The sequence below is a fragment of the Rutidosis leptorrhynchoides genome, chromosome 10, assembly GCF_046630445.1.
Source record: "Rutidosis leptorrhynchoides isolate AG116_Rl617_1_P2 chromosome 10, CSIRO_AGI_Rlap_v1, whole genome shotgun sequence".
In the NCBI taxonomy this organism is placed as follows: domain Eukaryota; kingdom Viridiplantae; phylum Streptophyta; class Magnoliopsida; order Asterales; family Asteraceae; genus Rutidosis; species Rutidosis leptorrhynchoides.
The window spans coordinates 68,452,079-68,474,916 of record NC_092342.1 but is presented as its reverse complement, the minus strand read 5'-3'; positions in this window follow the sequence as shown (position 1 = coordinate 68,474,916).

Below are 22,838 nucleotides of genomic sequence, written 5' to 3'. Positions count from 1 at the left end.
ATAGAAAGAAAATGGAAGAACTCTCGGCCGTTACTATGAATGCTAATTGTTCAGCAGTGTTGTTAAATAAGATACCAGAAAAATTATCTGATCCAGGAAGTTTCACAATTCCATATTTTCTGGGTAGTCTTAGTTCAATAGAAGCATTGGCAGACTTAGGTGCTAGTATAAATTTAATGCCGTATTCACTATACGCTAAACTAGACCTTGGAGAATTGAAACCAACCAGAATAAGTATACAACTAGCAGATAGATCAATAAAATATCCTAGAGGGATAATGGAGAACATGCTAGTTAAAGTTGGTACTTTAGTATTTCCAGTAGATTTTGTTGTTCTGGACATGGAAGAAGATTCTCAAGTTCCTCTCATATTAGAAAGACCATTCTTAAACACGGCTAAAGCAATGATAGACGTGTTTGGTAAGAAACTGACCCTAAGTATAGAGGATGAGAGTGTTACCTTTTCAGTGGATAGAGCAATGCAACAACCGCAATCTGCAGATGATACATATTATTATATTCAAACTATAGATTCGCATGCAGAATTGTTAGAAGAATTTCCAGAATTACAAGGAACAGGAGAATGTTCTTTAGGAGAAGGAACTGAACCCATTGATGAAGCTGAAATGTTAGCTACACTTATAGCTAATGGATATGAACCAACAATAGAAGAAATTCAAATGTTAAAAGAAGAAGACAGATATCGATACAAATCATCGATAGAAAAACCTCCGAAATTAGAGTTAAAGCCACTTTCAAACCATTTGGAATACGCTTATTTACATGGTGAATCTGAATTACCTGTAATAATATCGTCTTCTCTTACTAAAAATGAAAAATCACAACTCATTTCTGTGTTGAAAGCTCATAAACCAGCTATTACATGGAAGATTCATGATATTAAAGGAATAAGTCCTTCATATTGCACACATAAAATCCTTATGGAAGAAGGTCATAAAACGTATGTGCAATGCCAACGAAGACTAAATCCGAATATGCAAGATGTAGTTAAGAAAGAAATTATTAAACTGCTAGACGCAGGTTTAATTTATCCAATTTCTGATAGTCCATGGGTAAGCCCAGTTCAATGCGTGCCTAAGAAGGGTGGCATGACTGTCATTACAAATGAGAAAAATGAGCTTATTCCTACTAGGACTGTAACAGGATGGCGTGTGTGTATTGATTATAGAAAATTAAATGACGCCACCAGAAAACATCACTTTCCCTTACCTTTCATTGATCAAATGTTGGAAAGATTAGCCTGGAAATAGTTACTATTGTTTTCTTGATGGTTTTTCGGGATATTTTCAAATTCCAATAGCACCCGAAGACCAAGAGAAAACCACGTTCACGTGCCCATATGGTACTTTTGCTTACAAACGCATGCCATTTGGACTTTGCAACGCCCCTGCAACCTTTCAAAGGTGTATGATGGCGATTTTTCACGACATGATAGAAGAATGCATGGAAGTTTTCATGGATGACTTTTTAGTCTTCGGTGATACATTCGAATCATGTCTAGCTAATCTGGAACGAATGCTTATTAGATGCGAACAATCAAATCTAGTATTTAATTGGGAGAAATGCCATTTCATGGTTAAAGAAGGCATCGTTCTTGGTCATAAAATTTCAAAGGAAGGAATTGAAGTGGATAGAGCTAAAGTAGATGTAATTGCTAAACTTCCACATCCCACCAATGTTAGAGGAGTTAGGAGTTTTCTAGGGCATGCCGGTTTTTACCGACGTTTCATAAAAGATTTTTCTAAAATTGCCACTCCTATGAATAAACTCCTAGAAAAGGATGTTCCATTCATCTTTTCAGATGAATGTATCAAATATTTTAATATTCTTAAAGAGAAACTCACTAATGCGCCGATCATGATAACACCAAATTGGAATCTACCGTTTGAATTAATGTGCGATGCAAGTGATTTTGCAATGGGAGCCGTTTTAGGACAAAGGATTGAAAAATGATTTCAACCTATATATTATGCTAGTAAGACGTTACAAGGAGCACAAATGAATTACACAACTACTGAAAAAGAACTCCTTGCTATTGTCTTTGCTTTTGACAAATTTCGATCATATCTCGTTCTAGCAAAAACGGTGGTCTATACCGACCATTCTGCTCTCAGATACCTATTTTCGAAACAAGATGCCAAACCAAGATTAATCCGTTGGATCTTACTCTTACAAGAGTTCGATATTGAAATCCGAGATAAAAGAGGAGCAGAAAATCTCGCCGCTGATCATCTTTCTCGTCTTGAAAATCCCGAATTAGAAGTTCTAAATGAATCGGCCATACAAGACAACTTTCCTGATGAATATCTATTAAAGATAGATTATAATGAAATACCATGGTTTGCAGACTATGCAAACTACTTAGTATGTGGATTCCTTGAAAAAGGATTATCGTACCAAAAACGAAAGAAATTCTTCAGTGATATAAAACACTATTTTTGGGAAGATCCACATCTGTTTAAAAGTTGTCCCGATGGAATAATACGCCGATGTGTATTCGGAGATGAAGCTAGTAAAATTTTAAACCATTGTCACACAGGACCAACAGGAGGGCATTATGGGCCTCAACTAACAGCAAGAAAAGTTTATGATGCTGGATTCTATTGGCCTACAATTTACAAAGACGCACACCTTCTTTGCAAATCCTGTGATGCTTGTCAAAGGGCCGGAAAAATAAGTCAACGTGATGAAATGCCACAAAATGTCATTCAAGTATGTGAAGTATTTGACATTTGGGGTATTGACTTTATGGGTCCATTTCCAAAATCTCATAATAATCTATATATTCACGTATCCATTGATTATGTATCTAAATGGGCGGAAGCACAAGCTCTCCCAACTAACGATGCACGAGTTGTAGTCAACTTTTTAAAACGTCTTTTTGCAAGGTTTGGAACACCGAAAGCTTTAATAAGTGATCGGGGAACTCATTTATGTAATAATCAACTTGAGAAAGTTCTTAAAAGATATGGAGTAACTCATAAAATCTCCACTGCATATCATCCACAAACAAGTGGACAAGTTGAAAATACCTGCCGAGCTTTAAAATGTATTCTAGAAAAAATCGTAGGATCAAATCCGAAGGAATGGTCCATTAAATTGGAGGATGCACTCTGGGCTTTTAGAACAGCCTACAAAACTCCAATTGGAACCACACCTTTTAGACTCGTTTATGAAAAAGCATGTCATCTTCCAGTAGAAATTGAACACAAAGCATTTTGGGCTTTGAAGACATGTAATCTTGATTTACATGAAGCTGGACATCTACGGTTAAGTCAACTAAACGAATTAGAAGAATTAAGACATGAAGCATACGAAAATTCGTTAATCTATAAAGAAAGAACGAAGAAATGGCATGATAAAAAAATCAGAAGTTTAAAAGAATTTAAAGAAGGAGACAGAGTTCTTCTTTTCAATTCACGATTCAAGCTATTTCCTGGAAAATTGAAATTAAGATGGTCTGGACCATTCATAGTCAAAAGAGTTTTCCCATACGGAATGATAGAATTAATAAATTCAAATGGAATTGAATTTAAAGTTAATGGTCACAGAGTTAAACATTACATAGATAGTCCGATGGAAGTCGACAATGAAGTTAATCACAATTTCGATACCACAGCTAACTAAGTGTGGGGAGAATCAAGTCTTTAAAGGATAATATGTATTTCTGTTAGAGTTAGATTGTCTGTTTTCGTGTAGTTCTCGAAAATGGAACCCGAATGGTCTTTCCCTAGCAGACCCTAAAGAACTAGTCTTCTCCCCCCATTCTGAATTTTTATTTTTTTTTAGGTTTTTACGAAATGAAGACTGCCTGTGAACTAAACCATGGTCTAATGCTACACGCTTTGATCACTAAACGTAATAATGACACACTTCCAAGTGAACTAGTATCAGTAATCAGAGAAAGATTGGACGGAGTAAGAAAAGAATCCAGATGCGAAGATAATAAGTTACAATTTGGTAAAGGAAAATCAAAATCCGCAGCGAAAAGAAGAGCACGACACCTAGAAAGATGTCACAAATGCGGAAAATGGTCACATGGAGGTAAATGTTTAAATAATCAAACCTATTCAAACACCGAATTTGTTACTTTATGCAGAGACGGACCGTTCATATGTTTAGAAGAAAAAACACTGAATGCTCGAGGTTACGCCTATGTAGCCATGGAAAATCAATTAAACCGACTATCTTATGAATGGGATAGATCATATCACTAAGAATACTATCTCACAAGTAAGTCTGTACAGTTTTTATTTTTATTTTTATTTTTAACCATTTGATAATAAACGCTAATTTATTGGCTATAAAGTATTAAATTGGTATTGAATAAAATTAGGTTTGGAGACCGAAATTATTGATATCATTCAAAAATTTATTACATCACTGCGAAATTTAACGTTTATTCTTAAGGTATAAATATCTTTAATCAATCAACCCAAAATATTTCAAAAATTTGTCATGAGTTAAATTAGGTCATGGAACCGAAATTACTTTACCGAAAAGAGGGGCGCATATTTTTGATAATATTTGATTGATTAAAGTGGGATAAAAAGCCAAAAAGATTTTTAATTTTATTTTTACCATGTTTTTAAAATTAATATATAAATCTTAAATTAATATTGTAAACTTTGTAAAATCAATATATTTAAGTTTGTCAATATTTGAAAAATTAATATTTTTAAGTTTGTATGTATAACAACAGAAATATAATATAAGTTTGGTGTGAATTTATAATATGAATTTATAATATGAATTTTTAATTTAAGTTTGGTGTGAATTTATAATATGAATTTTTAAATTAAGTTTTGTGTGAATTTTTAATTTTTAAAATATGAATTTTTAATTTTATGCATTTTAAATTTAAGTGGTGTGAATTTAAAAACAAAAAAATTTACTTTACTTCGCTAAGTTAAAAATATGATTTGTAAAATTCGTCGTAAGTTGAAGACTAGGTCTTTGAACCGAAATTGCTTTACCCGAGGGAGGGACGAGAACTTTTATTATCATTATTTTTAATCTTATTGAATTAAAGTATGCCAAAAACATTAAAAAAACCCAAAAATCTTAGCTTTTAAAACAATCGCTACAAAAAGACAAATTTTAAACTTTTGTCGAAGGACGGATTAGGACATCAATCCGAAACGACCTCGTCCTAAAACAAAGGAAAACAAAATTTTAAATTTATTTTATATTTGTTTTATAAGTTAAGTGTAACAACCCGTCCTTATCCTCCTGGACAAAGTCATCAACATCTGGTCCCATTGCAATGATCGACTCCAAGTAATGTCCTTAACATGAGCAAATGCACAGCGGAAGACTTAATCTGTACCTGAGAATAACATGCTTTAAAAAGTCAACATATTGTTGGTGAGATATATAGGTTTGATGCTAGCAGCGTTATAACTATGGACCACAAGATTTCATATTCATAAACATAATACACTCGCAAGTGTATGAAAAGCATTCCAAGCAGTGGGCACCCGGTAACTAGCCTTAACTAGAGTGTGTACCCCTGAGTTATAATAATATGTGCACCGAATCAAGTGCGTTCCGTTAACCTCGAAGTACTAAACACCCGTTCTTCTAGTTTAGTAATGACTAGAACAACATCTGGGTGGGGGTGTAAAACCCGATAGATCTATCTTTAGGATTCGCGCCTACCAGTTCATAAACCAATAGTTAAAGTTACCAAGCTAGGGGATTTTTGATTCAAACCCATGTAGAACGTAATTTTAGTCACTTGTATCCATAACGTAAATCATTTATAAAAATAGCGCATGTATTCTCAGCCCAAAAATATTTAAAGTTTAAAAAGGGATCTATATACTCACCTAATGTATTTTGTAGTAAAAATACATATAACATCATTGAACAAGTATAGGGTTGGCCTCGGATTCACGAACCTATATCAAGTATATATATATATTAACACCTATTCATGTAATCGAACAACTAAAGTTATATATAATTAGTGATATAATTGTTATTTTAGTAAATTATATATTTCATTAATAAGTAATTTAAATATTTCTATTTTATGTACATTAACTAAATAGTTAGTATTTGTTATAAAACGTTAATATAGATATGTAATATGTATTAACTATAGTGTTATATAACCTAAAATCATAAAATAATATTAATGATAATAAAAAAAATTGTATTATTTTAATAATAATATTAGTAAATATACTTAATAATGATAATAATATTAGTAGTATTATTGATAATAATAATAATAATAATAATAATAATAATAATAATAATAATAATAATAATAATAATAATAATAATAATAATAATAATAATAATAATAATAATAATAATAATAATGGTTTTAATGATAATATTACTTATAATAATAATGAAAAAGAAAATTTTAATAAAAACACTCTTGTTAAAAATAATACTTTTAAAAATGATAATACTAATAATGGTATTAATAATAATAATTATTATTATAATTATATTGAAATAGTAAAATTAATAAGTTTAAAGGTACAACCTTTGAAGACACCCTTAAAAAAAAATGCCACTGCCGGGGTTTGAACCCGTGACCACTTGATAACCTAACACTCCCTCTAACCACCCATCTGGCTCAGCTTTTCTGTTTTATAATCCCAACTTAATCTTATACCGTGTTTTTTTCTATTTCCTCTCCCATTCTAATTTCGATCAACATACAAAATTCATCCTTATTATCTGTTACAACTCGGCTCAACCGAAATCCAAAGATGGGTCACGGCCCAAGTTCAATCCCATTTATTTTCGGCCCAATTCTTCACAAAGGGTCATGGTCCAACAATTTAATCAAGCCCATCCTAATAATTTAGATCATGACGGCCCAATTGGATTAAACAATCACGGACCAACTAAACCAAGGGATAATTCGATTTGTTTATTTTAGTGGAGCGATTTTAAAAATAAAAAAAATATATATACAGTGCACTGAAATCACACCTCTCCTTGGATACCTTATCTATTCTTTACAACTCATCATAAAAGAAATCTTAAATAATTTCAAGTGGAATTGTGGTTTATGTTTTGGTCGGCTAAAAAAATATAGCTGCAAATGTTGTCGTATATAAGTTATTTTCCACAGAAGGAATATAGCAGAAACAGAAGTCCGAATAGTGACAATATGGGTTGGGTGATCGTATTAGGTGGGCAAAGGCAGAAGTAGCTGTGGTTACGGTGGTGGTTTTGGGGTTTGGTTGCTCACTTCCGAAGATAAAGAAAAAGAAGGGAGATGTTTAGAGAGGGAGAGAGGAATTAGAAGGTTAATAATCCGTGGTGATTGAAGAAATCAGAAAACGGAAGGCTGCATAAAGCTTGGTGGGTTTTGGGTTCTTGTTTTTACTCAAAGTAAAGAAAGAATATAGAAACTTTTTATAGTGGTAGCAACAATCTTACGTGATGTTTGGTTTTGTTTGATTCGAAACAGGAATAAGCAGTCACATCAATGATGAATGATGGCGGTTATGGTGTGTTTTAAGGTGATAAATGATGGTGGTCTTCGTTGAGGATGTGGTGGGTTTGTGAATGGTGGTGATGATAAGACAATGGTGGTGAATGGGTTTCGATGGTGGTGTGATTCCTGTGTCATGAAACATAAGCAAGGAGCAAGAAAAAAAATTGGCGACGTGTGGTTGTGCACGGTTGGAGTGGTGGTGTGGTTGTAGGGTGACGGTTATAGTGGTGTTTAGGATGAAGGTGATGATTAGTGGTGGTTGACGGTTTATGTGGTGTATCATGGTGATGGTGTATGTCTTGTGGCTTGATAGTATAGAAAACAGAAGAGGGTGATAAGTGATGGTGGTGAAAGAGGTGATCGAGCTTTTAATATATCTTTATGTGTATGTGTATGTGTATATGATATATGATTTATCGAAGAGAAAAAGAGATATGTGATTATCTGTAATACGTGAGTACTGATTTGTTTGATAGTAATGAATTCAACAATTTGATTCAATCAGGAACAGAGAAAGAAGAAAATAATGGATATTGATTAGAACCGAATTTGTTTGATTATGTGACATTATGGAAATCTATCGTACTCATAACAGACAAAAACAAGGATTTATCACAGTGGATGGAGAAATAGATCAGATTCCAGTTCTAGATATTTATATATCAGTTTATATAACATTTGTATAAATAAATAAATAATTTAATAATATTATTAATACTAATAATAATTATATAAGTAATAAAAAGATTAAAACTAATAGTAATGTTAATAATTCAATAATAATAGTAATAATAAATATATTAGTAAATATAAATAATAATAATGATACTTATTTGAAAAATAATAATATTTCTCAACTTACTAATCATATATATGTATATACACATACATATCTATTTACACATAATTGTTCGTGAATCGTCAGGCTTGGTCAAAGGGTAATTGATTATTCAAATATAGATTTCAAACTTTCTAGACTCAAAATTGAGGTTTTTGCTTATCGTGTCGGAAACATATAGAGATTAGGGTTTAAATTTGGTCGGAAATTTCCGGGTCGTTACAGTACCCACCCGTTAAAGAAATTTCGTCCCCGAAATTTGGTAGAGGTTGTCATAAATAACAATAGAAATGTTTTTATGACGAATATGAGGTAATAATAGAGTTTTATCATTATTGGAAGATATGAATAAAACGATTTGATCATGTGAAGCGCACGAATGAAGCTATCACAAAAGAATGAAATGAGTGAATATGGAATTGTTTTAACCGATGACGTGGGTATGTTTGAATTTCCGGGATTTAAAGAAAATCTTACGTAATAAGATTTGGTTCTTCGGCGATCAAGATCTTCTTTGATTTAATGCGGCAATCTATTTCGATTTCTCTGTCGGATTTTTCACTATAAATCTACTCCTTTGTTCCTTATTTCCATAGTCTACATCTTCCACTATTTCTCCTTAATTCCTATTTTAAAACATTCGTCGATATGCTCCGTCCAATTCTGATTCTTGATATACCCTAATTTTCACATCCGCTATTCTTCTCTTCGATCTACCACCGGAAAAATTTATTTACTTCTACTATCTGCTTAGGATTATAATGTTATTAATTCTCCCGTGCCTTTACATGGCAATACGTATTGATATGCACGGTTTGTAGTTTCGGGTTTGTTATTGGGTTTTATATCTTCCCTTATACTTCGATATCCCTACTTCTGTCTATCATAATCATTGTTATCCACAGCTAATACTCTATCCTATTTGCTGTGATTTATACGCCAATTTCTGGTTTGGAGTCTTCTTTCTTTCGTTTCCTCTTCTTGCGATTAAGCATCTTTTGTAATGGTCTGGAATTTGTAGGTATGAACTTTGGAATGAACATAGCTAATGCTCTTAGAAAGAAATGGTAATGACAAAATTTTGATTTGTTAACTTACCAGAATACCCAGAAAGATAGAACTATCAAGACGGTATGTTCTTGATATGTTTGAAGATTGGATAGAATATATAAGAGCCGTGTAACATGGCATATGATGATGGTACTGTGAATCATCACATTTCATTAGAAACTCAACATGACTTACTGTAATATAATAAAGTTGATCAAGTTTCATTATATTATACTAATTCATGTATCAGTTCCCAACACTACTTCAATGCATTCATATTTTAAACTCGAAGGGTTCCGAATTTAGAAACTGACACAGTTTCTTTTATGTTGTAACGCAGATATCACGGAGAGATACATGATCTCAGATAAGAATAGTTGTGAAAATATCTCTAGAAATTTGAAGAACATGTATAACGGAAGATATGAAGATATCTCATAATATCTAAGATAAGATGATGATGAAGAATATCATCTGGAAAGGTTTAGAATAAGGAGTAAGGTTCTTTCTAACGGGTTCAGCAGGCACTGAATCGTTTGGATTCTTTGAAGTCAAACTTATTCTTTGTGATTTGTCCACAGCCTACTTCATAGTTTCGCATAATCCGCTTTTTGGTACTAAATTTTCTATTGAGTGTTTCCAATACTCCGTTCTTTATCATCAACTTTTGGCTATTAAGACCATCTACAACATGCTGCTTCGTCAGCATTCTCAAAGTTAACGGATCTGGGTCATCGGTTATCAAACTGAGGTGGTTTCAGGAGAATTGTCTTTTTAGATGGTTAAACGCTGATGATGGAATATAAAAGATTCTCCGGTAACAACAGCTAAAGAATAACGTGTATATATATCGAAACTAACCTTTCTGAGAAGTCGAGGTTAACTTGCTGGAGCTGTGACAAAATTGGCTAATTTGAAAAGGGATTGCAAAGTTATTTTGGGTAATAATAACACTAAAGAAATTAACACTGCTGCGTGTTAAACGTTGACTCAGTCTCCGAGAGTCTTACAGGAGCATAAGTCTTTTCTTCCGTAGATGAAATGTGGTTGATTCATCCTCTCGATTGAGGGGTTTTCAAGAATCATGAAAGATTTGAACACGCATTGTAATTGTCGAGATACAAATGAGGTTTAAGATGAAATCAAGTGGCAAGCTTGAAGAATTATTTAGTTTCATATGTTATAATCAATATTTTAATTTAATTCATTTTAATTGTCCAAAGTTAGCAGTCCAATAGTCCGATGGTTCAATGATTCATATATAATTTAATATATAATATTCGAATTAAATAATACGTATCGTGACCCGTGTACCGGTCTCGGTGTCGATCACAACTCAAAGTATATATATATTTTGGAATCAACTCCGACCCTGTATAGCCAACTCCCACCTTCACATATAGAGTGTCTACGGTTGTTCCGAAATATATATATAGATGAGTCGATATGATAAGTCGAAACCTTGCATACGTGTCCCGTTATTTAAAGTGCGTAAAAATAAATAACAGAAATTAAATGACGATAAATAAAATTGCGAGAATGTAAATTGCGATAAATTAAATGTTAATCAGTTAGCTGGGAACAGTTAGCCGGAACAGTTAGCGTGAAATCCTATCACAATTCCAATTAATTAATTCGTTTGTTTCTAACACTTTTTATTTTTGTCCAATGTTTTCTTCGTTATGCCACTTGTTGGATTCTGATAGGTCAAAATCCAAATATGAAATGTGAATAGAAATGGTTATTTGGTGGTGAACGGATACGTATATTGGTAGTTGTAAGTAGGATAGTAAATGATCGTTGAATCAGATTCGAAAAATGTACAGTGTAACTTATTAATGTGAATTCTAAATATTCCTCGGGTACTACCCACCCGTTAAAATATTTTCATCATTAATAATTTGTACGAAGGAATTTTTAATTACAATCTTTATGAAAATATACTGGCATATATATTTTCTTCAGATGTAATCATAGATTTAATGAGTCAATAAGATATTAAACTCATCAGATTTATTGTTAATACTAGATTACATAATCTCTAAAGCATTAGAGATTACTTAGTCGTCATATTGAACAAAGGTAGTGAGGTAGAATGGTACGTAAATCGAAGATAATCGATGTAGAACGATATGTAGAACGAAAATAAAGTGAATAGAGCGATACGTAGAACGGTGATTATACTCGAGGTGTAATTTGTGACGTTGAGATTTACGACGTGGTGGTGGTTTGAGGGTGATAAGGATACCATTGACGTTGATGATGGTGATGCTGTTGATGGTGCTGGTACTGAAGATTGCGATGTTGATGTTACTGGAGGTACTGGTTATGCTGCCGGTGCTGCCGCTGGTGTTGGTAACCTTCGCACCAGATTCTCCAAAACCATTACTCGAGCACGTAGTTCGTTAACTTCTTATATTATGTCGGGATGATTGACGTTTGAAACGAGCGGGTGAGTAAGATTCGAAATATGGGATAGTATGTAATTGTGACGAGATACTCGGAAAAGAAAAGAGAAAATGGTTTCTCGAACAGGTTCGCCGATAAGTGTTTTAGGTTCATCGCCAAGAGGCAATTTGGTGGATGGAGGAGATCTTTGATGTGAAATAATTTTCGAATAGAGGATGATATTCTAACTTCATAGAATTTATATATATACTAAAGATTATGTAGACCACGGAGCAATTTACGGCATGTGTCAGGCAATTCTACGGTAGCAGATACTCTAAGATATAAATTTTGTCTATACACTATCGATGCACTAAATGCAGTAAGACGTATCTAGACTTGAGAATGATAGGCAGGCAATTTCCTAAGGATGATAAACAGATGATTTCCGACTAAAAATGATAAGCAAAACTTTTGACAGGCAGACACGGTCAAAGTCCAGACTCACTAATGTATCCTAATAACTACCAGTTAGACACACTAATGCAAGGCCTGGTTCGCTAAGACCAAAGCTCTGATACCAACTGTAACAACCCGTCCTTATCCTCCTGGACAAAGTCATCAACATCTGGTCCCATTGCAATGATCGACTCCAAGTAATGTCCTTAACATGAGCAAATGCACAGCGGAAGACTTAATCTGTACCTGAGAATAACATGCTTTAAAAAGTCAACATATTGTTGGTGAGATATATAGGTTTGATGCTAGCAGCGTTATAACTATGGACCACAAGATTTCATATTCATAAACATAATACACTCGCAAGTGTATGAAAAGCATTCCAAGCAGTGGGCACCCGGTAACTAGCCTTAACTAGAGTGTGTACCCCTGAGTTATAATAATATGTGCACCGAATCAAGTGCGTTCCGTTAACCTCGAAGTACTAAACACCCGTTCTTCTAGTTTAGTAATGACTAGAACAACATCTGGGTGGGGGTGTAAAACCCGATAGATCTATCTTTAGGATTCGCGCCTACCAGTTCATAAACCAATAGTTAAAGTTACCAAGCTAGGGGATTTTTGATTCAAACCCATGTAGAACGTAATTTTAGTCACTTGTGTCCATAACGTAAATCATTTATAAAAATAGCGCATGTATTCTCAGCCCAAAAATATTTAAAGTTTAAAAAGGGATCTATATACTCACCTAATGTATTTTGTAGTAAAAATACATATAACATCATTGAACAAGTATAGGGTTGGCCTCGGATTCACGAACCTATATCAAGTATATATATATATTAACACCTATTCATGTAATCGAACAACTAAAGTTATATATAATTAGTGATATAATTGTTATTTTAGTAAATTATATATTTCATTAATAAGTAATTTAAATATTTCTATTTTATGTACATTAACTAAATAGTTAGTATTTGTTATAAAACGTTAATATAGATATGTAATATGTATTAACTATAGTGTTATATAACCTAAAATCATAAAATAATATTAATGATAATAAAAAAAATTGTATTATTTTAATAATAATATTAGTAAATATACTTAATAATGATAATAATATTAGTAGTATTATTGATAATAATAATAATAATAATAATAATAATAATAATAATAATAATAATAATAATAATAATAATAATAATAATGGTTTTAATGATAATATTACTTATAATAATAATGAAAAAGAAAATTTTAATAAAAACACTCTTGTTAAAAATAATACTTTTAAAAATGATAATACTAATAATGGTATTAATAATAATAATTATTATTATAATTATATTGAAATAGTAAAATTAATAAGTTTAAAGGTACAACCTTTGAAGACACCCTTAAAAAAAAATGCCACTGCCGGGGTTTGAACCCGTGACCACTTGATAACCTAACACTCCCTCTAACCACCCATCTGGCTCAGCTTTTCTGTTTTATAATCCCAACTTAATCTTATACCGTGTTTTTTTTCTATTTCCTCTCCCATTCTAATTTCGATCAACATACAAAATTCATCCTTATTATCTGTTACAACTCGGCTCAACCGAAATCCAAAGATGGGTCACGGCCCAAGTTCAATCCCATTTATTTTCGGCCCAATTCTTCACAAAGGGTCATGGTCCAACAATTTAATCAAGCCCATCCTAATAATTTAGATCATGACGGCCCAATTGGATTAAACAATCACGGACCAACTAAACCAAGGGATAATTCGATTTGTTTATTTTAGTGGAGCGATTTTAAAAATAAAAAAAATATATATACAGTGCACTGAAATCACACCTCTCCTTGGATACCTTATCTATTCTTTACAACTCATCATAAAAGAAATCTTAAATAATTTCAAGTGGAATTGTGGTTTATGTTTTGGTCGGCTAAAAAAATATAGCTGCAAATGTTGTCGTATATAAGTTATTTTCCACAGAAGGAATATAGCAGAAACAGAAGTCCGAATAGTGACAATATGGGTTGGGTGATCGTATTAGGTGGGCAAAGGCAGAAGTAGCTGTGGTTACGGTGGTGGTTTTGGGGTTTGGTTGCTCACTTCCGAAGATAAAGAAAAAGAAGGGAGATGTTTAGAGAGGGAGAGAGGAATTAGAAGGTTAATAATCCGTGGTGATTGAAGAAATCAGAAAACGGAAGGCTGCATAAAGCTTGGTGGGTTTTGGGTTCTTGTTTTTACTCAAAGTAAAGAAAGAATATAGAAACTTTTTATAGTGGTAGCAACAATCTTACGTGATGTTTGGTTTTGTTTGATTCGAAACAGGAATAAGCAGTCACATCAATGATGAATGATGGCAGTTATGGTGTGTTTTAAGGTGATAAATGATGGTGGTCTTCGTTGAGGATGTGGTGGGTTTGTGAATGGTGGTGATGATAAGACAATGGTGGTGAATGGGTTTCGATGGTGGTGTGATTCCTGTGTCATGAAACATAAGCAAGGAGCAAGAAAAAAAATTGGCGACGTGTGGTTGTGCACGGTTGGAGTGGTGGTGTGGTTGTAGGGTGACGGTTATAGTGGTGTTTAGGATGAAGGTGATGATTAGTGGTGGTTGACGGTTTATGTGGTGTATCATGGTGATGGTGTATGTCTTGTGGCTTGATAGTATAGAAAACAGAAGAGGGTGATAAGTGATGGTGGTGAAAGAGGTGATCGAGCTTTTAATATATCTTTATGTGTATGTGTATGTGTATATGATATATGATTTATCGAAGAGAAAAAGAGATATGTGATTATCTGTAATACGTGAGTACTGATTTGTTTGATAGTAATGAATTCAACAATTTGATTCAATCAGGAACAGAGAAAGAAGAAAATAATGGATATTGATTAGAACCGAATTTGTTTGATTATGTGACATTATGGAAATCTATCGTACTCATAACAGACAAAAACAAGGATTTATCACAGTGGATGGAGAAATAGATCAGATTCCAGTTCTAGATATTTATATATCAGTTTATATAACATTTGTATAAATAAATAAATAATTTAATAATATTATTAATACTAATAATAATTATATAAGTAATAAAAAGATTAAAACTAATAGTAATGTTAATAATTCAATAATAATAGTAATAATAAATATATTAGTAAATATAAATAATAATAATGATACTTATTTGAAAAATAATAATATTTCTCAACTTACTAATCATATATATGTATATACACATACATATCTATTTACACATAATTGTTCGTGAATCGTCAGGCTTGGTCAAAGGGTAATTGATTATTCAAATATAGATTTCAAACTTTCTAGACTCAAAATTGAGGTTTTTGCTTATCGTGTCGGAAACATATAGAGATTAGGGTTTAAATTTGGTCGGAAATTTCCGGGTCGTTACATTAAGGTTTATTTAAAAAAAAAAAAACAAACACCGCGACTCGCGGTATTTGAAAGAGCCAAACGCCGCGACTCGCGGAGGGTCCAAAATACTGAAAAAAATAAAAATGCCAGAGCAGATCAGATTGCACACACTCCACAAAATATACTGCGAAAAACACCCGAAAATCACCTCTAAAATCCGAATTTTTTCACCATTAATCATCAAATCTTTCATAAAATCATGTTGAGAAGGATGTTATCAAGGAATTACTCAAGGAAAACGGTAAATTTCTACACCTAAACACCATTTAATCCGAAAATTGGTGTTCTTGAGCAATTTTTCCCCAATTCAATTTTGATGTTTTTTAGTGTAATTATGCTTAAATTGCTTATGTATTATGCTTGTATAACCTAGATTGATGCTATTTAACATGATTAGAAGCCTTAAACTTCAAATTTTGAGTAATCTAGGGTTTGTGTTCTTGAGCAATTTGGGGATTTTTGATATAAACAGGTTATGGCCAATTTTTGTCATGAATTGTTGCTAAATTAAGTAGTGTAACATGTTTAGGTAGTTAAATGATCCAAACTTTGAGCCTAAACATGATTTTGAGAATTAAAGTGGACTTTTTCAAGTCTAAAATTCATGAACTTGATTTTTGAAAAATAATGCCATTTGAAACTTGTTTAAATGCTAGTAATGATTATTTTGACATGTTATTTGAGTTGAATGCTTATGAACTTGGCGAACATTTTCGTATATTCTTATTTGAAAAAGTGTAGATTTGATAAAAATATGAAAATGAGCTTAAGTTTGATATAAATTGAACATGTCATTGTAATTATTTTGATTGATGATTTTGCTGACACTAATGCATATTTGGATGCACAAAAATTGTGTTTGATGTGTTTTGCAGACTGAAAGGGGTGAATCTTCATCCCAAGCTCGCAATGTTCCTGCTGAGAATGCGGAACAACAGGAGGTGGATAACTACTACACACAACATATACCTCATCCAGTTATGACATTTTCTGATATGCACTTGGAAGATTTGCACCCGAACTTGAGATTTGACAGACGTTGGATAGTTTATCCAAAATACCAAAGGGGCTTGCACACTCTTCATTCTAAAGCTGTTGAAGTACCTAGGGTAATAGAATGGGAACTGTTAGAAGCTGTAGAATTGGCCGGGCCAATTAGGGAATTACTTACACAGAGGTATGGTAATTCTACTTTTAACGATTGGGTACGTTTATTCAACATGCGTAGACCTGTATATAAAGTATGGTGTGAAGAATTATTGTGTAGTATAGAAATAAATGATCGGGTAGTTAGTTTAACCGATCGATATTTTATTAGATTTTTGTTAGGAGGTTCGATGCGCCACATGTCTCTACTAGACATGGCTCAGGCCTTACGTATATATACGCCTGAGGAGTTAGCATCTGCCGATTGTAGAGGGTTGATATTGAACGGTAGGAAAATTTATGAAAATTTTGATATGCATGGTGTATGGAGTCAAATGACTAGCCATCACCGATTTAAAGGGGGAAATTACTCTTATTTGGATATAGATAGAGCAGAGTTAAGAGTAATTCATAGGTTTTTAGCCAATTCGATTACACAACGAGGTAAGAATAAGGAAAAAGTAAATGAACAGGATTTGTTTTACCACATGTGTATTCGAGACCCACAAAGCGCTGTAAGTATACCTTATTGTGTGGGTTATTATTTATCAGCTATGGTTAGGGGGATGAGACCGCATAGCATAATAGGAGGTGGTATATTTATTACTTTGATTGCTGAATATCTCGGTGTGGATATAAGTCGGGGGGGATTATTAATCGAAGAACCAGAACCCCACGATACAATTGGTTTAAATGTATACCATGGTGCTAAAGTTTTGAAGAGGCGAAATAACGCCGCAGTACGATAAAATGGTAGACATCCACAGGTTGAGAGAAACCAACAGTCAGGTAATGTGGGAGGGGGAAATGAAATGACAGAAATGCAAAGGTTTATAGCTTCACAAGAGTATGAAAATGCTAGACATCGAGCATTTGAAGATTGGCAAGTTCATTAAAACCAAATCATAGCTCATTGCCAACATGTAGGTAGAAACTATATTCCTACTCCATCGCCCGTATTTCCTCCCTGGTCTATAGAGATCCAACCACCGTATCCTACGTATAACCCAGCCGAAGCATTCTATAACACATACTGTTATGCATGGAACCCCTACTGGTATCAGTATCATCCCTAGTCTACTTAGTTTTATTTATTTTATAATTTGTATTGTTGATACATTTAATACTTATGTTAATATTGTAATAGTTTTTATAATTTTCTAACTTTTATTATTAGATTTTAATAATTTTTGAATGTGGGGTAATATACCAAACTTCAAAAATATGTATATATGTTTGCAGTTTATCTTATGTACACAACAGGGTAAAACAACGCATTTTCAAAGACTGGCATTAAGTTCAGCAAAAGCAACTAATTTTGACGATAAGATGCAAAATATATGTGAAATAACAACAACACGGAATGAACAAATGATGTGCACCATTTATCATTCAACACAAACAACAATATGTTTGGAAACTTTGGTAAAATTTAATCATTTCTACGCTAATCACCCTCAATAATTTAAATTGTTACTGATTTCTTGCAAATGAGGGCATTGCAAGATCTTAAGTGTGGGAAGGGGTTAAATTCTTTCGGATTTTTAAATTTTTTATCTTAAACACTTGGTTACCATTAAAAATACTAGTAAAGAAGTAGTTGTATTAGAATCTAGTGCTCTCTGATAATAAAGAACAGCCCTAGTCTTATATACTGACTACCCAATTCTAGTAAAAATTTTCAAAATTTTCAATTAAATGAACTCAAAATCATGTTTATACATATTTATGAATGATAAAATTAGGTATTAACACCGAAATTATTGTTACCTCGGAAAGGATATAAATTGAGAAACAAACCAAAATGTTAAAATTCATTTAAAATGGAATAGAGGACAATAAAAAGGAAAATAAAAGCCAAGTGTGGGAAAAATTACCAAGTTATCTTAAACATATGTCAAATATTTCTGTAACAAATAATTGAAAATACTTTTGTTTTGGACTAAATTAACTGTTTTACCCGATTTACTGTAATGAAAGATGGATCTACACGATGAATCAATTCCATCATTAAAAAGAAGTAAAGTCTTCCAAAAAAGACACGCGCTTCTTGATTTAGGTCATGAAGTTGTCGTCCAGACCAGCTGTAGGTTGACGAAAAATCTAGAAAAGTCATCACTAAAATCAGCAGGAAATCCACGGACCTCAGCATCAAACATGGTCGCCAAGTGGTCAGATTTATCATAACCATGAGAAGGATTTATCTCGTACAATGGGGGGCACCGTGCAAATTAGCTTGATAAGACTAATGAATCAGATCCCGAGAAAGGATAATCTCCTTAAAGATTAAAAATCAGCTTTTAAGCCTGATATTACTCAATCCTTGAGATTGACCTTAAAGATTGAGAATTACAAACTCATGGAATTCAATGATATCTAAACTCGAGCTTGAACGAGAAAATATTTTGATCAAAATTACAAACCGATTTGTTTTCTAAAAACCTATTTTCAATGCGTTCATTACCATTGAACGTAAAATCCTAGGAATTCACCTGGAATTCATTAGGTCACCTGAACCAAATCGGGTGTCAACCGTAAGAACGGTGGTTGCATAGCATGGTCAAAGACAGGACCTTGTGCCAGACCGACAAATTATAAGGGTGAGCTTTACTATTGCTCCTACAAAGGATAGTAATTGCATCCGACACGTTATAGACCATAATTAAAAGCATGTCAGGGGACATTGCCTTAACAGTTGCTTGTTCAACGCTTTCCTTTACAACCGGACGGTAGTTTATCGAAAGGTAATATTCGGAGCAAGTATACTGGACGTGTTGCTTTCCTAATACAAAGTTAGCAAGTGGGTGACACAAAACCGCAAGTTTTGAGTTAAAATTTTCAAATATGAAACCCACCAAACCCACAAAAACAATTTGCAAACACCGGTGAAGGGTTATTCCGGAAAACTTATCTAGGGTAAAAACTAGATTTAATTTTCAAAAGATCAAATGTTTTCATAAAGATCCAATTTCCTAAAGGATCTAAATTTTTATAGTCATGTGGGACTGTAAACCATATCGTTACTACTATTGTTTATACCACCGTAAAGAAATCACTGATGTACAAAGTGTGAAGAATAAAGAAGTGATTCTAGTATTTCAAGACTATATTGCTTGAGGACAAGCAACGCTCAAGTGTGGGAATATTTGATAATGCTAAAAACGAACATATATTTCATAGCATTATTCCTCAAGAAATACAAGCTTTTAGTTGCAATTGTTCTATTTACAAGTGATATTCGTTTAAATAATAAAAGGTGAAGACAAAAGACAGATTCGACGAATTGAAGACGCAAAGGTCCAAAAAGCTCAAAAGTACAAAATACAATCAAAGTGGTTCCAATTATTGATAAGAAACGTCTCGAAATTACAAGATTACAAGATTCAAATCGCAAAGTACAAGATATTAAATTGTACGCAAGGACGTTCGAAAATCCGGAACCAGGACCAGAGTCAACTCTCAACGCTCGACGCAACGGACTAAAAATTACAAGTTAACTATGTATATAAATATAATATAATATATAATTAATTCTTAAAATTAATATATATATTATAATATATTTATAATTCGTCGGCAAACAAAGAGCCAAAGCTGGGTGAGATGTAATTTCAAACTCCGCGACTTGCGGAGTTTGAAGAAGGAAAATGCCGCGAGTCGCGGAGTTCCCCTGGACTCAATTCCCTATAAAAGCCAACGCAGTTCGATGAGTTTTAAGATCATAAATCAATCTCTCTCTCAATATATACGTAATATATATATATATATATATATATATATATATATATATATATATATATATATATATATATATATATATATATATATATTTATATTTATATTTTAATTTTAATTTCTAATAATAAGAGTATGTTAGCGAATGTTGTAAGGGTGTAAGTCGAAATTCTGTCCGTGTAACGCTACGCTATTTTTAATCATTGTAAGTTATGTTCAACCTTTTTAATTTAATGTCTCGTAGCTAAGTTATTATTATGCTTATTTAAATCGAAGTAACCATGATGTTGGGCTAATTACTAAAATTGGGTAATTGGGCTTTGTACCATAATTGGGGTTTGGACAAAAGAACGACACTTGTGGAAATTAGACTATGGGCTATTAATGGGCTTTATATTTGTTTAACTAAATGATAGTTTGTTAATTTTAATATAAATATTTACAATTGAACGTCCCTATAAATAACCATATACACTCGATCGGACACGATGGGCGGGGTATTTATATGTACGAATAATCGTTCATTTAACCGGACACGGGAATGGATTAATAGTCACTAGAATTATTAAAACAGGGGTGAAATTATGTACAAGGACACTTGGCATAATTGTTAACAAAGTATTAAAACCTTGGGTTACACGCAGTCGATAATCTGGTGTAATTATTAAACAAAGTATTAAAATCTTGTTACAGTTTAAGTCCCCAATTAGTTGGAATATTTAACTTCGGGTATAAGGATAATTTGACGAGGACACTCGCACTTTATATTTATGACTGATGGACTGTTATGGACAAAAACCAGACGGATATATTAAATAATCCAGGACAAAGGACAATTAACCCATGGGCATAAAACTAAAATCAACACGTCAAACATCATGATTACGGAAGTTTAAATAAGCATAATTCTTTTATTTCATATTTAATTTCCTTTATTTTATATTTAATTGCACTTCTAATTATCGCACTTTTATTTATTATTATTGTATTTAATTGCACTTTTAATTATCGTACTTTTTAATTATCGCAATTTTATCGCACTTTTATTTATCGCAATTTCCTTATCGTTATTTACTTTACGCTTTAAATTAAGTCTTGTATTTATTTTTAATATTTTACATTAGGTTTTAACTGCGACTAAAGTTTTTAAAATCGATAAACCGGTCATTAAACGGTAAAAACCCCCCTTTATAATAATAATAATATTACTTATATATATATTTGTATTTTTATAAAATAAAACTAATATAGCGTTAAGCTTTGTTAAAAGATTCCCTGTGGAACGAACCAGACTTACTAAAAACTACACTACTGTACGATTAGGTACACTGCCTATAAGTGTTGTAGCAAGGTTTAAGTATATCCATTCTATAAATAAATAAATATCTTGTGTAAAATTGTATCGTATTTAATAGTATTTCCTTGTAAAATATAAGCTATTTTATATACACCTCGCATAACATCAGTACAATTTAACCAAAATTGTACTCTACCACAAATCGACCAAATCTAGGTCCCGACACAAATTTCGGATCTATCAAAAGCATTGTCCAAAATCTCACACTAAAACCTCCGCGTGCGGGAGTGTAACTCCCCCACTTGGAACTACGTTCCATAACCGCATCTCGTACACCCGCACAATGCTACCAAAGGTAGACATTACCAATAATTGGGTTCACACGGCCCATCACCATGTCTTGCTTCAACTTTGAGCATACCAAGGATCCTAACCTAATCCTTAAACACTTCGAACGAAAAGTGTACCACAATTTACACGAACTATACACTCGCAATCATCCAATTGCTTTAGTTTGTCGAATTCCACCTAGTCACTCATGTACCTAAGGGTTTCTCCTCGGTACCCTAAGTACAATGTAACCGCAACACAATCGGAGTCGAACACCACGCTAGTAGGTATAAAAGAGGCACCTAATGTCGCGTCATGTAGACTCCTTTACCAACATACATCAAGATCAACACTCGATTTCTCGGGTTTCATCCCACCCGTCGAACCTCATGGTTCATCAACTTCAACACAAAAGCGAACACGCGCTTAACAACCGAACACCAAAACTCATTTCCATGGCTTGGTAGAAACATTTCCCAAATACTAAGGAATACTTGGTTGCACCAAGTCTTACGCCCTTCGCTCAACAATCAAACGCCACCATAGGGTACTTCCATTAGGAACGTCACCCTTAACACCAACATGCACAACACCATGCATTTAACAACCAAACTCAACGACACTTAATAAATAATCAAAAGACATATTTATTAAAACGAAATGTAC